The sequence below is a fragment of the Panthera leo genome, chromosome F3 (genome assembly GCF_018350215.1).
Source record: "Panthera leo isolate Ple1 chromosome F3, P.leo_Ple1_pat1.1, whole genome shotgun sequence".
NCBI classification, from domain to species: Eukaryota; Metazoa; Chordata; class Mammalia; order Carnivora; family Felidae; genus Panthera; species Panthera leo.
The window spans coordinates 42,288,745-42,304,810 of record NC_056696.1 but is presented as its reverse complement, the minus strand read 5'-3'; the positions used below and the strand labels follow the sequence as shown (position 1 = coordinate 42,304,810).

The window sequence follows — 16,066 nt, the reverse complement described above, 5'->3', positions numbered from 1 at the left end:
AGGGATAGAGTAGGGTCTTTTGAGGACCTGAAAGTGAGCCCACACCCTGACTCTTCCCTGCCAGAAGCTCCTATTGAATCTGGCACGATGCATGGGAAATGAAGTATGAATGGAAACAGGAGAAAGGGAACAGGAGGGGCCAGGGCCCAGGGAACCAGGCTGGCTCAGCACTGCAGCCGGACCTGCCTAGAATAATAAGGGCTACGCTCAGCTCTGGCCTCCAGGCTGCAAGCGAGGGCTGCCTCGTAGAGCCGCCTCTGGTTCCCTGCTCTACCCTGGGTTGACCTCTTCACCAGGCTGAGAGCCTCTGCTCGGGAGCGAGTCGGGAGCACTCAGAGATGCTGTGGTTGGAGTGTCAGCGTCACTGCCACGCAGGACATAAGGCGTGAAAGAGGGAAGACTTCGAGGGGGGTGGAGGGACAGGCCGGTCCTCCTCAGGAAGCACCAAACTGAGATACGAAACCTGCTCCAGTCGCCTCTTCTCCCCAAACCTGTGCCCTTCTCTCTGATCCGGAGGCTCCCTCTCCCAAGTGAGGCTCTATTTTTCACCCTATCTGCAAGGGGAGGGATGGAGTGAGGGAGAGGGGTTGGAAGGGAGGGAAAGAAGGTTTGCCGGGTACCTTAGGAGGCACTTCGTGGGGAAATGAGAGAGACATCACACACGTACGATATTTAGTGCCTAGGTGGCGGCTGATACGGACCGGCTGGTCATCGCTACGTACATTGTCTCACTGAATCCTCACCAACTGTCCCACGGGGAGGGCACCAGCATTTTATAGCAGGGAAATCAAGATTCAGAGAGCTAGGGTTTGTGCTCTAGTTGAATTCAAGCCACCTTGTCTCAAGTACAAGGACATTGCTGTTACAAAATGGAAAAAACAAACAAAAAAAAAAACCCCAAAAAACCAACCGTGGCTTTACTTCCTAAAGCCTGATGAGAAGGTCCACGTGAACCTTTCTGTCCCTTGCCCACGAGCCCTAAAGGCTCCGAAACAGGTCAGGGGAACACCTCCTCAGTAGTGATGAGACCGAGAGGTCCTGCTCGACATTCTCTTCTCTGCTGTCTCCGGCAGGGGCACTTCCTTTGCCATCACCCACAGTTTCTGAGGTTTGACTTCTTCTCTCAGGCATTTCCCATGCTTCTAAGAGGGCCATGCCCTGTCAAGGAAGCTGGCAAGCGCTTGAACATGGCAGGCTGCCTGGCTGGTGTGAAACATCCCTGGCTGGCCCTTCTCTCTGAAGGTCTAAACCCCACACAGAGGTCTCTCTGCTCCCTCCTCATTACAGGTCCCTTATTTCCATGACCCAGATCCTAGCTCACTCTTGCCAGTTCTTGCCTCTTGGGTCTGGCAGCCATGCCCATCATGGTGCCAGGCTATTCCTCCCCACCCCCGCCATGCCTGCCCTGCCCTATTGCTTCTCCAGTGCCTCCTGGCTTGCAGAAGCAGACCTGGGCACACACCCTCCTTCCGTCTACTAAGGCCCTTTGGAGGCATGTGGGAAGAAAGTACATTGGCTAAAGTTCAGGTGGTGGGGATCACCACCTGTCACCGTCACCCAACAGCCGTGCCCATGCCAGGAAGCCAAGTGAGGGCTGGGGAACCAAAACCAGGCCTCCGCACTGACCACAGGATGGCACAATGTGACCCGTGGTCCTGGTCGAGGTCCTGGAACCTGATGCTAATTCTCAGCCAGCTACTAGGACCAGGGTTCTAGAGGCTACGCCCTTCCTGAAGAGACAGCATCACTTCCCGGTGAGGAAGCAGGGACACATGAGGCTCTCGTGCCCGCCCTTTTCCTCCCCAAGTTGGCCACGCTGAGGAGTCTTCAATTCAGTAGCAGAAACGCAGTGCTAGCATCAAAGGATCTTTCTGGAGAAAATACGTCACCTTTGACCCCTAAGCCTCAGGAATCCAGAATTCTTCCTTCTTTTCCACGGTCGCCTGGTACTTCTAAGTCAAAGCTAAGTCTATGCAGCGTGCCTGGGTGTCTCAGTTGGTTAAGTATCTGACCCTTGATTTCAGCTCAGGTCAGGATCTCATGGTTTGTGAGTTTGGGCTCTGTGTGGGGCTACACGCTGACAGTGCAGAGCCTGCTTGGGACTCTCTCTCTCTCTCTTCCTCTCTTTCTGCCCCTCCCCTGCTCACTCTCTCTCTCTCTCTCTTTCTCTCTCGTGTGTGCGCGCATGCGTGCTCCCTCAAAATAAGTAAATAACCTTAAAAAATAAATAAATGAAACTCGGGACTTCATTAAAAAAACAAACAAACCAACTGAGTCTATGTATACCCTGGGCCTAGTCATGTACTACTGGGTGCATCTCCCAAAGAAATAATCATATAGGTTCAGGAGGCGGCATGAGTGAAGATGTTCACAGGGACATTACTGGTGGTGACAGGAAGTGGTAGGCAACCTGGGATTCCCTGTCCCAATGATGGACAGGCAAAATACGTGTGCTAGACAACAGGGGATATAATCCAACAGTGAGGCACAGATCAGATATACACGCAAGGACACTTGTGATCTTAGAAACAGTGTTGGGGGGTGGGGAAAATGCTTTAATAGTTTTTACACAAATTGAAAACACATCATCTAAAGCAATGCTCTATATTTTAAGGGACATATTTATTTTTTGATGAAGAGTTTGCAAAGTCTTTTTTTATTAAGTCTCTTTTTGAGAGAGAGAGAGGGAGAGAGCACGAGTGAGGGAGGGGCAGAGAGAGGGAGAGAGAGAATCCCCTGCAGCTTCCGCACTGTCAATGCAGAGCCCAAAGCGGGGCTCGAGCTCACCTGATTTAGGGCTTATATCTCACGTGAGATCATGACCTGAGCCAAAGTCAGATGCTTAACTGACTGAGCCACCCAGGCGCCCCTTTAAGGGACATATTTAAACAAAAGATACATATTAGTCCATTGAAATGGGTGAGGACAGGGATAGAGGTGGAATATGGGGTAACGGTGAACACACAAAGGGCCCCTCATGGACCAGTGATAAAATCATACTCTGCACCTGACGCCCTAACAAATAAAACCAAAACACATGGTGATCCTGAGACCGTGCAGTCCTCGAGGGGCTATACTGTCTAAGAGACACTAAGGCAACGGTGACCAAACTTATCGGTTCGGGCCTGATGCCTTCAGGGCGCAGGAAAAGGTAGGGCCCATCGACAGCACAAACTTCCTCTACACAGCGATACCAAGAATTGACCCACGGTTGGTAGCCCGTTCCTAATCATCTGGCTTGTTGAGAGTCAGCTCACGTCAGAGACTCCAGGAACCATCAAGATGGAGACAGGAGGCTTCGTGGCCTGGGTCGGGACACTAAAGCAGACTGTGCCTGAGAGGGCAATGTCACCCCTCCGGTATTCTCCTAAAATAGCATCAATAGATCAGGATGAAAAAGGGCAGTCCCTCAGGCTCGGAGCCATGGGGAATGTACCCGCTTCCACATAATCTGAGTCATACTGGCCCAGGTCACCTCCGTGGCCTCCTGTGACCCAAGGGCTGTGGGGGAGTGTTCGCAGCAAGCCAGAGCTCAAAACAATGTGGAGGACGAAACAACGCTGACCATTCCCTTCAGTCGACTAAGGACGACGAGAGCCGATTGCAGGCGGGAGTGACGGTGCCGCGTGGAAGAAGGCCTGTTGTTTAATGGAAGGGGAGCTGGCAGCCTCCCCCAGGCCCTCCCACTTGCTCATGGGAAATGCTCAGGATATGGGGCAGCGAGGGTGTCTGCTTCTCACTCCTAAGCAGGGAGCAGCTCTTCAGAACTGGGACAGGACGCAGACCTTGGCCGGTCACACGCAAATGTCCAGTATGTATACTCTCTCGGACAACACACATTGCCTTTCTTGGGGCTGCTTTCCGTGGTTTTTCCACATTTTGGTTCCAAGGGAACAAAGGGGCTTTTTAGCAGCTGGATTGGATCTTGGGTTATTTTTAGAAACGAATTTCAGCAGAGTCATGCCAGGCTGGTGGAGAGGGAGAGGAGGGTCAGTCTCCCTTGGCTGCTGGAGCAGGACCTCGTAGCTAGCTCCTAGGCCTCAGATTCTGGCGGGGGCCCCCAGAGGGGAGGGGGGAAGGCCCTGGCCTCGGCCTGAGAAGGCCACAGCTCAGCCACCAGAAGGGAGTGTCACAGAGCTGCTCTGTCCCCCGTAACATTCCTGTGTGACCCTAGTCAGAGTATGCTGGACATCGTGCCTGGAAGACCGTCCCATCTCCTCCCTCCGCTCCATGACAGCGTCCCCTGGACAGAGCACAGAGAATGCCCTCCACCCCCCAGCCCTTCTCCCAGCCCAGCTGTTTCCTGGAAGTCCCAGGCAAGGACCCCACGCTGAGAAGATGACGTGCATCAGGAAAGAGGGCCGGGGCACTCCCTGATAACATGTCGTCCCATTCGCCCGGCTTTGTCCGTCCTTGTCCACAAACTGCACACACAGCGGCCACCACGGCAACCCCCGGCCGTAGAAAGCGAACTGGCCATTCTCCTCTGCCCTCGCAGCCCGGTCTGGAGCAGTGGTTCTCAAACTCAAGTGGGCATCAGGAGCCCCGGGAGGGCTGATGACAACCTATGGCTGGGCCCTGCTGCTGCTGTGGCCAGAGTTTCTGATTCCGGAGGGGGGAGGGGAGGCCTGGGAATGTGCATATCTAACACGCTCCCTAACAAGGGTGCCGCAGCTGCGGGTCTGGGGCCCACATAGAGGACACCGCACAGGTTACGAGGCATCTCTGCAAGGAACGTCAGGAACCCCTCTCACAATCCCAGGTTAATGCACTTTGGGGGCCTCGAATAGGGGCCCGGTCTGGAAGGTGCTCGCTGACCTAGGCTGACAGGGCAGGCACAGGAGGGTCACGTCACACATCCCTTCCTGCCTTTCCCTCTCCCAGGGTGCTGATCTCTGCTTCCGTGCATCTCAGGGCACCCCCTTTCCCAGACACCCGTGATCTTCCCCAGGGAAACCCCTCTCCTGTCAGTCCTTGAGAAAACGGACTCGAGAGGACTCCCCAGAACTTGCCACAGGAGCCAAGGTTTATTCGGTAAGTTGAAACAAGCCACCTCGTCAGCTCGAGAGGACACCCAGGCCTCTCCTGGGTCCAGCTGGAGCTAAGTGCCCTCTGCGCTCCTGTTTCCTATGACTGACCCCAGGTGAGAGACAGAGGGGGCCGCCTGCAGGTGACGGGAAGCCTGGGAACCAAGGACACCCAACCCTCGCCTTGGGCTCCCCCAGCGTTCCCGCCGCTGGCCCATCCGGACCCCAGGCTGCCTTCCCCCGCCACCCCCCGCACCCCCTCGGGGGCACCTGCCCGCTGCTCTGGGGTGCGGCTGGCGGGGGGGCGGGGGCAGCAGCTGCTTTCCAGTCGGGGTGACACGCTGCTATAAACACCCGCTCCAGGTTGCTATGGCGAAACGAGGGTGCAGCCTGGCTACAGTGAAGCTATTTATGTGCCTGTAACGGCAGAGTGGTCTGTTTTTTATTATTTTACTTTTCAAGCTTTCCTTTCCCAACCCCCTAGTATGGCTTAAAAAAAAAAAAAACACAACAAAAAGAGCCACCGCGACTTTCTCAGGAACAAAAAGAGTGTGCAGCTGTAAAACAGAGCTTGCTTGGGACTTGAGCCAGGAAAGGGAAACCTGAAGTGGGGGATATGGCCCGTTCCTTTCAAGAAGGGAATGTGTGGCTTCCTGCTCATCCAGGTGTGTAGGCACCCCAGCCCCGCAAGGACAAAGGCCAAACTCGGTGTCCCCCACCTCTGTACCACTTACATTATTAAGCGGAGGCAAAGCCACTTCATCTTCTAGCTTCCTTTCAAAGGCAGGCTCCAGCCAGCAACGTTCCTCACATCCCCCTCGCACCCCCCGCCCCCCCCCGCCATCGGCCCCCATTGGCCACCAATGTCATCAGGGCGAGGACACGGGAGATTCCACCAGGAGTCACGGGAATGGAGCCCAGCCCCACGGCGTCCCCCTGGCTGCAGGTCTGCAGGGAATGGCCTCTAGAGGTACCTCTGAAGGGGACCCGTGTTTCCCCATTTACACAGAGAACTTTCATCCAATTCTCACCCCTCAGGGAGCTCTGGGGTGAAGGGGTATCCTGCACAAGATTTAGAGTTGTAGTCAACGTGGCGAGGGCCCCGAGCTGGCACCAAGGAGTTGGCAATGAAGGCTCAGATGCTGAAGGATGATTAGGAGTCAGATTGATTCCTCCTTGGACACCCATGTCTTCAAGGCGCCAGGCACATGGGGAAGAAAGGTTTTTGGCAGAAGAGGTAGGGAGTGACCAGAGATGAGCCCCTAGATGGGGCACTATTGCCCCCTGCCTTCTCCACTCGTCCAACCCCAAATAAAGTAACAAAAAAGAAAAACGAAATGGGCTGTGGGTCATAGGCATCTCAAGAAGGGCAAGAGAGTGGAAGGAACTAGCCCATGTGGTAATCTCCCCCCTCTCTCTCTCTCTCTCTCTCTCTCTCTCTCTCACACACACACACACACACACACACACACACAAAATGTGTACCAATTTTGATAAACAAGCAATAGGTTGACAATTACTAAATAGCATCTAAGTAAGAGAGTCACCTTCCAGAAACAGCTGGTTGGAATACAAATGATGCTGTAGAATTTTATCAGCCCTCTTTTTCCACCTTATTCCAGCTCCTTTCGGATTTGGTATATCCTTAGGAGGAGGGAAAAAAAAAAAAACAAAAAAAAAAACCTTCCCGCTGATGGGCGTGTGAATCAGATAAAAGTGAAGTTGGGGCAGTGCTAAGAGCAAATCCCACGAACTGTTCCCATTTCTTCCATCTCAGATTATAACTGAATGTTTCCAGCTGCCACCATAGCTCTGAAAGGGTATTGAGGAAAACAACCCCATGAGGAGGACAGAGGGCAGAAGGGGGCAGCTGCAGCTTTTCCACCAGGGAAGCATCCTCGGCTGCCCCAGGAGAGGTCGAAGGCCTAACTGACAGCCTGGGTTAGCCGACAAAGTCTTGCTGGGAAAATCAGAACCTGGGACGGAAATCAGTCCTGGCAATACCTTGGGGTCAAAAGAGCAGAGTAGTCATGGTTGCTAAGCCTGTCAAAGCAACTGTCATCAGCATCCCATTGTTCCTGTAGGGTACAAAGGGAGGAGGGAGGAGGTGAGGAAAGGGTCCAGTATGGGGCACTATCCCGGACGGTTGAGAGTAGGCTGAGGGGAAGGCTGGTGTCCCAGACGTTAGCGTCTCTGTTCCTAAGTCTCAGGGTATTAATTCAAGCAGAGTGGCCATTACTTAGGAATACACAGAAAGTCAAAGAGAAGCAGACACCCCCAAGGTAGAGGAAGCTTCCCAAAAGTCATGGACTAGAAAGAACATCTGTTCAAGAGAGCTCAGATCCGTGGTGATGGACACAGGGCCCATTGTTGAAAGAGACAAAGGGCAGGCGAAGAGGTGATTCAGCCTCAGCTGGTCACTGTAGCTGGAAGAGGAGAGAGAGTGGAGGGTACGGCGTATTCTTCCTCCAAGTGAGCAGAAAGGTTGTCTCATCTCTCTATCCCAACCCCTGCCCTAGTGCCTGACCTAACATGTGGACTTGATGAATGAATCACCCTTCTCTGTTCCACTGTGCTTCCATTTCCAAGGGAAGGAGAAGCACGGGATTCCCAGAAGGGGACCCAATCTCCAGAGAGAACCAGGTACCTGTAAGTCCCAAGAACCACTCCTTCGCCATTTGTCTCATCTCCCCCTCCTCCCTCCTGGGGCCCTGGTAGACCGAACGGATTGGCACATCTCACTTGTTCTCCAGGACACCATCCCAGGGCTCTTCTGGTGCAGGTAGAGGGAGACCAGCCGTCATTGCAGGGGTCCCCCACTCTCTAGGGAGGAGGCAAAGGTAAACACAAAGAATTTCAGTTCTCCCAACACCCATTCGATCCCAAACTCCCACACACAGCATTTTAAACACCACTGCAGTACCTCCAAGGAAAAGTCTGGGAGAATATGGTGACGGTGGTAGGGGGGAGGCCTGGAGGAAGTGACAAAAAAGGCTTCTTTCTGGATTCTATCTGAGGCACTGTGCTGCCAGAAATCATAGGAAAAATACCTCGTTCCAAACTCTTTCCATCTCATTTTCTTCCCTATACCTCATTTCCAAGGTTCTCACTTTATTTTTTTTTTCTATCTGTGTATATCACTTTCCCCATCTCTCCCTGTCTCCCTGTCTCCCTCCTTCCTTCGCTCTCTCCTTCTCTATCACCCCCCCTAGCACCGCCCCCCTCATCTATCTGTCTCAATCTCAAAATCCCTCTCCTTCTCTTTTTCACAACTTTAGCAACAGCCTGATTGGATGGAGTTCCATTCTCTTTATGTAGTAGTTTCTGGAACCCATCAGCCCTGTCCAGCGCCCACTGGCTCAAGCAGGGGCAGGTACAGATGTGCTGAGAAGCAGGCTGGGCACTTCCGGGGCTCTCACGGCGACCACCAACACAGCGCCAATCCATGTCACTGGGGTCACAGATGGTGGACCGAGGGCACACAGGATGAACTCTGTGAGTCTACCTGCCCCCTCCCACAGCCTTCTGGAGCTTGCCCGGCCAAGCCAAATATGTAGCATCTAACTGTGCCTGAGGTATAGGCAAAGGGCTAACACCAAGGCCCCAGAAGTGAGGAGCTCTAACGAGATGGGGGAAGAGAAAGGATAGGAGACTATTCCACGGACTAAAAGCTAGAGTCGGGATTTGGTACGCTCAGCCAAGTTCCCAATGTGGCACAAATAAGGGAGCGGCCCGATGGAGGAAGGGGCTGGGAGCCTGGACAGACTGAAAGGCACCCAGGACTACAGTCTGACTCTGGCTCCTTTCAAAGGGTCCACAGAAACGGAAAAGTCCAGAACTGAACACAATAAGCTAGTCCTACCCAACCACAAGCTGCAAGATATTCCACTGTCCCACCTCGCCTCCACTCTGAGCCTAGAGAACGTGGGTAGGGAGTAGAGGCTGGAGTCCAGCTTCTTGGCCACATGGCTGCCTTCTGCCCCGCCACTGTGCGAGGTTTCGAGGATTCACAGAGGGACCCAGGCCCAGCAGAGCCAGACCTCTGCAGGCAGTCTCACACTATTTGCCCAACACTTGCTTCTGCAAAAGTCCCCTTGTCCACCCCCCCCCCCCCCCCCCAAGGCTCACACACCCTGGCCAGCTGTTCCAAATCTGTAAGCTCTCCATCACCAGAGAACAATCCTCTTCGGTTGGAAGGTTGGAGGGAGGGGTCCATGCTCTCCCTTCAGGGTCTCAGCCACTGAACCCTCCCTCTGCAGGCAGCCAAGTCGAGAAAGAGAAGCTGAGGACATACCGCCAAGGCTCTCCCTCCCCCCACCTCCTCCAACAGGCAGGGCCAGAAAGAGAACTCCTCCGTGGGGGAAGTCCCAGGGCGGTGAGGCCTGGAAACTTTGCCGTCTAAGGCTGTGGAATTCTCCTACCGGGCTCCTGCAGTTCATCACTATGGCTCCCTGGATTCCCGATTTGGGCTTTAAAAGGTAGCACCAGAGCGAGAAGGCCAAACATGTTGAGGAGAAGAAAAAGAAAAAACAGCAGTTGGTGGCAGCTCACAGATAACCGCCTCCGACGTTCGTCTTCTGAGTGACTGAGTACGTGTGGGGGGTGGGGGGGAGAAGAAAAGAGCAGAAGGAAAAGAAGTGTCGACCACACCCCAGAACACTCTTCAGGGTTCCCAGCTCATGTTGCCTTTTTTCGCACTCCAGACCCTAACCTGCTTGTGCAACGATCACCTAGGGCTTGGTTGGTTTGAAACTTTCTCCTCTTAGCAGATCTGAAAAATCGGAGGCTCTTGTCCCCCTTTGGAAAAAAGAGAGCCAGAGGGCTCACAGGTGTGAGTGCAAGGCTTTGGGACATGAATTTCCAAGATTGACGAAGTGGCCTCTTGGCCAGGTTGCCATGGTTTCCATGAGAACAAACAGAGGTTTGGCTCTACAGAGGGGTAGGAGGGTGAACTGCCTTTTTCTCCCCATGGGAATAGTTTCAAGGGCTAAGGCAGGAGGGGCATATGGTGAAACACACCGAGACGGTTACAGAAAGGTTCTAGGGGACAGACAATGGACAGTCTTTTTTTTTTTTTCTAATTTTTTTTTTAATGTTTATTTATTTTTGAGACAGAGAGAGACGGCGTGAGCGAGGGAGGGTGGGGCAGAGAGAGAGGGAGACACGGAATCCGAAACAGGCTCCAGGCTCTGAGCTGTCGGCATGGAGCCCGATGCGGGGCTCGAACCCACGAACAGCGAGATCGTGACCTGAGCCGCAGTCAGACGCTCAACTGACTGAGCCACCCAGGCGCCCCGACAATGGACAATCTTGACGGTCCCCATTCTTCCCGGGGAGACTAGGGTGGAAGGCCCCACTAATAGGATGATAAGACACTGCTCAGGCGGTGAGCCAAACCTAGGAAGGAAATCGGAAGATAAAATGCCCAGCCAACCCAACCGTAGGAGGCAGGGAGAACACAGCAGAAGTTGAGCTGCTTTGGGAAGGGCGAAGACTTCCAAAGACTCTGAGTTTTGCTTTGCAAGGAGGGCAGGGAGAGGACTAGGCCCCCGCAGTGATATGTAGAGGGGCTGCTCCCCAGGACTGAGGCCCACCCCCCTGCCCACCCTCAATGCCAACATTAGCGCACCGCCTTCCCAGGCCCCCGGGTCAGGACTCTTTCCAAAGGAGCCAGATGGGGCAGAGGACTGCCAAGTGCCAAAATCCTGCCACGTCCTCCTAGCAGGAGCTGTCTGCTGAACAGGGCCACCTGGCCAAGGAATTCCCTTTCAGACTCATGGGCAGCTCTCTGCATCGTGTGAGAACCCCCTTGGATGCCTCCTCCAGAGCTGGTGCCAGCGTGGCTCACACTGGAGAGACGGAAAGGAGACAGAGCCGCACAGGACTCTGCTACACCCAGAAGCGGCAATGACTGCACCTCTGTAGGTAAGTCCCATGTACGCCCTGCTACCTTCTCAGAGCCGCGCGGGGCCAGGTCCTGACTGATCACAAGCTGGGAGGCGGGCCGGACCCAATCCCAATTTCATCATCCCTGGCAACCGCACTAGCCAATTTCCCGGCCTTTTCGGGGAGGAGACCCTCCGCTTTTCCTACCAACTGTATCAGACATCTCACAGAATTCCAGAATCACAGTCGTGAAGGGAACTTGAGGGACAATATAAGACAAACCCCTTCATTTTACAGTGAAGCACGTCTGAGTCAAACACGGGGCTGGGCCCTGGGACAAAAAGGCTATGCAGTCTCGGCGGAAAAGCAGGGTACAGGGAGAGGCACACGATACAAAGAAATCCGTATTCGGTGTCCAATGAAGGGTGGAAATACCTCCTTTACCTGTTCGCCTGTGTGTATCCCACACCGCCAGGATCCGCCCTGCAGGCCGGCTTGCCAGCTGCCGCCAGGGAGAGCTCCCTCACAGCCTGGCCTTTCCCTGCTGGGCTCGGCCCACACCATGAGGGGAGGGGAGCTTTCTCGAGGCTTTCCAGAGCTGCCCCTAAACATGGGTATCAAGTGAAAAGGTGGTTGGGACATGAAACACCCTAAGTTTTGCTGGGTAGGTCATGCGCCCACGGGCCGTATTCATCCGAAGGGGGCATGTGTCGAACATCTTCATAAAGGTGGCTTATGGGCACTTAGCTGTCAGCCTGGCACATGGCCCCGGGTCACTAGGCCCTAAGAAATATCTAAGAAACCCAGAAGGGAATCCAGTTTGACCAGAAGGGCTCAGGGCACCACGGCAGCCAGTCTCACGGGGCCCGTCCCTCCTGGAGCTCTGCCTGGGGCGCCTGGGTGGCTCTGTCGGTTAAGTGTCCGACTTCGGCTCAAGTCATGATCTCATAGTTCGTGAGTTCGAGCCCTGAGTCGGCCAGGCTCCTGCCCCTCTCAGCCCACAGGCTCTCCCGTGACAGCTCTTCCCAAGCAGCCCTAGGCTTGCCTCTGCCTCAGCACACCCTTCCTCCAAATCCATTCTTCCTGGGCCTTCGTATCCTCATCTGAAAAGTAGAGATAATGAGAATAGCCAACCTCAGACAGAAGTTGAGAGGATCATCACTTCTTTAGAGTACAAAGGCCCACCGCTCTTGGATGTAGATGAATTGCCTTACTATCGAACAGGGGCGCCTGGGTGGCTCAGTCTGTTAAGCATCCGACTTCGGCTCAGGTCATGAGCTCACAGCTCGTGAGTTCGAGCCTTGCGTTGGGCTCTGTGCTGACAGCTCAGATCCTGGAACCTGCTTGGGATTCTGTGTCTCCCTCTCTCTCTCTGCCCCTTCCCCGCTTGTGCTCTGTCTCTCTCTCTCAAAAATAATAAATATTAAAAAAAAAAAAAAAAAGAAGCTACTCAACAATGAAAACAAAGTGACGAGGCTGCTTCTCTGTCAGAGGCCCCCAGTGCCTCCGGCCACCTTGTTCCCATGCTTCCTAGCCCTGGGCCCTGGCTCTATGTACCAGGAAGATAGTGGTACTCCCCATTCACGGACTTCTCTAGAATCTCCAACGTTTGCAAGCTGTATCCGGGGAACGGCCTGCCCGAAGTTCCTTGTAAGTGGTATCAGCAAGACTGAGCAGAAAGGCAGTAAAGTTCATGAGAATCAAAGAAGATTGTGGTAAGAACTCACATCCGGGCAATGCCTCACCATTTCAAAGCACTCTGATGTGTGATCTTAGGGACGGGCTTTTAAGGTAGACAGGACTGATGATAATACTCCTTCTACCAATTTAAAAAAAAATTTTTTTTTTTAACGTTTATTTATTTTTGGGACAGAGAGAGACAGAGCATGAACGGGGGAGGGGCAGAGAGAGAGGGAGACACAGAATCGGAAACAGGCTCCAGGCTCCGAGCCATCAGCCCAGAGCCTGACGCGGGGCTCGAACTCACGGACCGCGAGATCGTGCCCTGAGCTGAAGTCGGACGCTCAACCGACTGAGCCACCCAGGCGCCCCTCCTTCTACCAATTTTATAAAACATGATCTGAAAGGTACATGACTCAGTGAAGGCCAGGCAACCGCAGGAAGAGCCAGCAAGAAGCTGAGGCACACCACATGCTACCAGGTCCTATAAGGCAGGTGGCGAGACAGGAAAAGGGACCAAGAGAGGAGCCCATATAAAACAGTCCGATCATTGTTAGGCCCCACCCAGGACTCTGGAGCTGGGGATTCCTGTCCTGATGACCTCAGAGGATTAATATAGGCTCTCCCACTTCCTCCCAGAGGTACCTGTGAGACATGCTGAGGGTAGGTGTGATGTCGGTATGTGTCACCCTCTTAGCCTGTGGACACCTTGAGGGTACAGATTGTGGTCCAGACAGAGACAGCGCAGCTGCTGGTGCACTGAAGGGGTGTAGGAGGGAGAGAAACAGAGAAAGGAGAACAGAAAAGGGCGAGGAAGATTCAGGGAAAGGAAGGAAGGGGGCCCTTCCTGAGGGAAACTCCCAGAGAAGCCTAAATAAAGACAGACATGCCTGTATCAAGAAGCCCCCAGGGGCGCCTGGGTGGCTCCGTCAGTTAAGTGTCCGGCTTCGGCTCAAGTCACGATCTCACGGTCCGTGAGTTCGAGCCCCGCGTCGGGCTCTGTGCTGACAGCTCAGAGCCTGGAGCCTGCTTCGGATTCTGTGTCTCCCTCTCTCTCAGCCCCTCCCCCACTTGCACTCTGTCTCTCTCTTTCAAAAAAATAAATTAATGTTAAAAAAAAAAAAAAAGAAGAAGCCCCCGACTTCTAGCACAGAGCACACAGAAATCCCCAAGTGCATCGAGCCAAGCAGAAGACCAGAAATGACAGAGATGGATGAGAAGAAATCCACAAAACAAAAACAAAAACCTCAAAAACATATGCACGTTAAACAAAAGTTGTTCCGGAGCCCCCAGCCCCTTTGTCTCCAGTACTGGCAACGGAGCACGCCTGGGGCCACAGCAGGCTGGGTCTGCAGGATAAGGCAAGGTTGTGGCCCCAGATAATCCCTGCTCTCCTTTCCAACCAGCACATCTAGGTTCCGGGGTTTGTTGCTCACGTCAAGTATCTGTTCAGAAGAGAGACCTCTAGAAGGGCGAAACCTCAGAAGAGGCTCCACAGCAGAGTTTACAAACAGCACCCTGGGGGACGCCTGGGTGGCTCTGTCAGTTAAGCGGCCGACTTCGGCTCAGGTCATGATCTCGCGGTCCGTGAGTTCGAGCCCGCGTCGGGCTCTGTGCTGACAGCTCAGAGCCTGGAGCCTGTTTCAGATTCTGTGTCTCCCTCTCTCTGACCCTCCCCTGTTCATGCTCTGTCTCTCCCTGTCTCAAAAATAAATTAAAAAAAAAAAACGTTAAAAAAAAATAAAATAAAAAAAACCCAGCACCCTGGGCTGCACCCTCCCCCACCGCCTGGGACACTGACCCCCCTCAGTTTCCTGCTGCCAGGAAAGAGACTGTTCTCTCCATATTACTGCAAATTATGATAGACCCAAGGGAGTTTGATTAAAGAGAGCATCCACCAACAGATGGATGGATGGATGAACAAAATGTGGTCTATCCATACAAGGGACCATTATTCAGCCTTAAAGAGGAACGAAATTCTGATACCTGCCACAACATTCCTGGACCCTGAGGATATTACGCTCAGTGACAGAAGCCAGACCCGAAAGGACAAATACTGTATGATTCTGCTTAGATGAAGTGTCTACTCTAGGCCCAAATTCAGAGGCAGGAAGTAGAGCAGAGGGGGCCGGGGGCCAGGGGAAGAAGGTGGGGTGCTATTGTTTACCGGATACAGAGTTTCTGTCTGGGATGATGACAAAGTCTGGAGATGGATGGTGGTGACAGCTGCACAACAGTGTGTGCGTAATTAACGCCACTGAACAGTACACTCCAAATTGGTTAAAAGGTTAAATTTTGTGTTCTATTTTACCGCAGTTTTTGTTTGTTTGTTTTGGGTTTTTTTTTTTTTTAATGTTTTTTATTTATTTTTGAGACACGGAGAGACAGAGTGCAAGTGGGGGAGGGGCAGAGAGAGGGAGACACAGAATCCGAAACAGGCTCCAGGCTCTGAGCCGTCAGCCCAGAGCCCGACGCGGGGCTCAAACTCACGGACCGCGAGATCGTGACCTGAGCCGAAGTCAGACGTTTAACCGACTGAGCCACCCAGGCGCCCCTGTTTGTTTGTTTTTTAAGGAAGACAGGAAAGCCAATGGCACAGTGCTGGTGCAGACAGGTGAGACAGGCAGAAGGCAAGAACAGAGGGAGGCTCAGGACCGTGGAGCCCAGTTGCTGCTGCCATCAGGAGCTCAGCCCCACCTTGGTAACGGAGGTGGGGGCCGAGTGGCACAGCGGTCAGTTAGTCCAGACAGCGGCCTCTGACGCATCCAGGGCTGGCAGCCCACGGAGGGCCTGGAACAACATCACATCACTGAACAGGTGGCGTGGCAAGGCAGAGGGTCAAGGCCAAGGGGAGGGGAAATAGACGAGGCTCTGTGTGTATGTGTGTGGCGGGGTGGGTACAGGTGGTGGTGGAAGGGTGTTCAGGGCCATGGACCAGTTCTTTTTCCAAGCAGAAGGGAAAATGTCAGCTTTCACCTACTCACTCTCCCAAGGTCACCCCATCACTGGCTCAGAGCACACAGGCATCGGCTTAGAGCTGGTACAGCGAAGGCCTTCCTGACTCGCAGTGGAAATACAGGATCTCCAGTCTTTTCGAGGACCTCCTATATTATCTCATTTGATCCTCCCGACAAACTTGGGAGGTGGGTAATACGGCCCCCATTTTACAGAGAAGAAAGCTGGCTAAGTACCTTCTCTAGGGCCACATAATAAAGCAGAGCCAGAATCAGAGTTTGGCAAAGGCTACACTTCTTCCACAATATTGCCTTGAGGGTGCTTTCCGGACATGAGGGCTTGTTGTCTCTTAGAGTACAGTGCAGCGATCAAGAGCCCAGGCTCTGTGAGCAGGCTGACCCAAATCCCAGATCCACCGTCACTACCTGTTTGACCTTGAGAAAGTTAGTTCGTGTCTCTGTTCTTCGGTTGGGGCAGTGATAAATGGGGGATAATAGTAACCTGGTGTAAAATGGGTG

At 53.4% G+C, this 16,066-nt stretch overlaps 1 protein-coding gene across 7 annotated transcripts in view; it reads right to left on the bottom strand.

The window, feature by feature from the left end:
* Positions 1–16,066, bottom strand: part of ATP2B4 (ATPase plasma membrane Ca2+ transporting 4) — a 98,372-nt gene that overhangs the window by 56,762 nt on the left and 25,544 nt on the right. The window contains exon 1 of one of the 7 annotated variants that reach the window (XM_042926239.1): positions 7,770–7,784. The exons of the other annotated variants lie outside the window; for them this stretch is intronic. The gene's annotated coding sequence lies outside the window, so the exon portion shown is untranslated. Of the gene's footprint in view, positions 1–7,769; positions 7,785–16,066 lie in introns of those variants that run through there. 7 annotated transcript variants of the gene reach the window in all.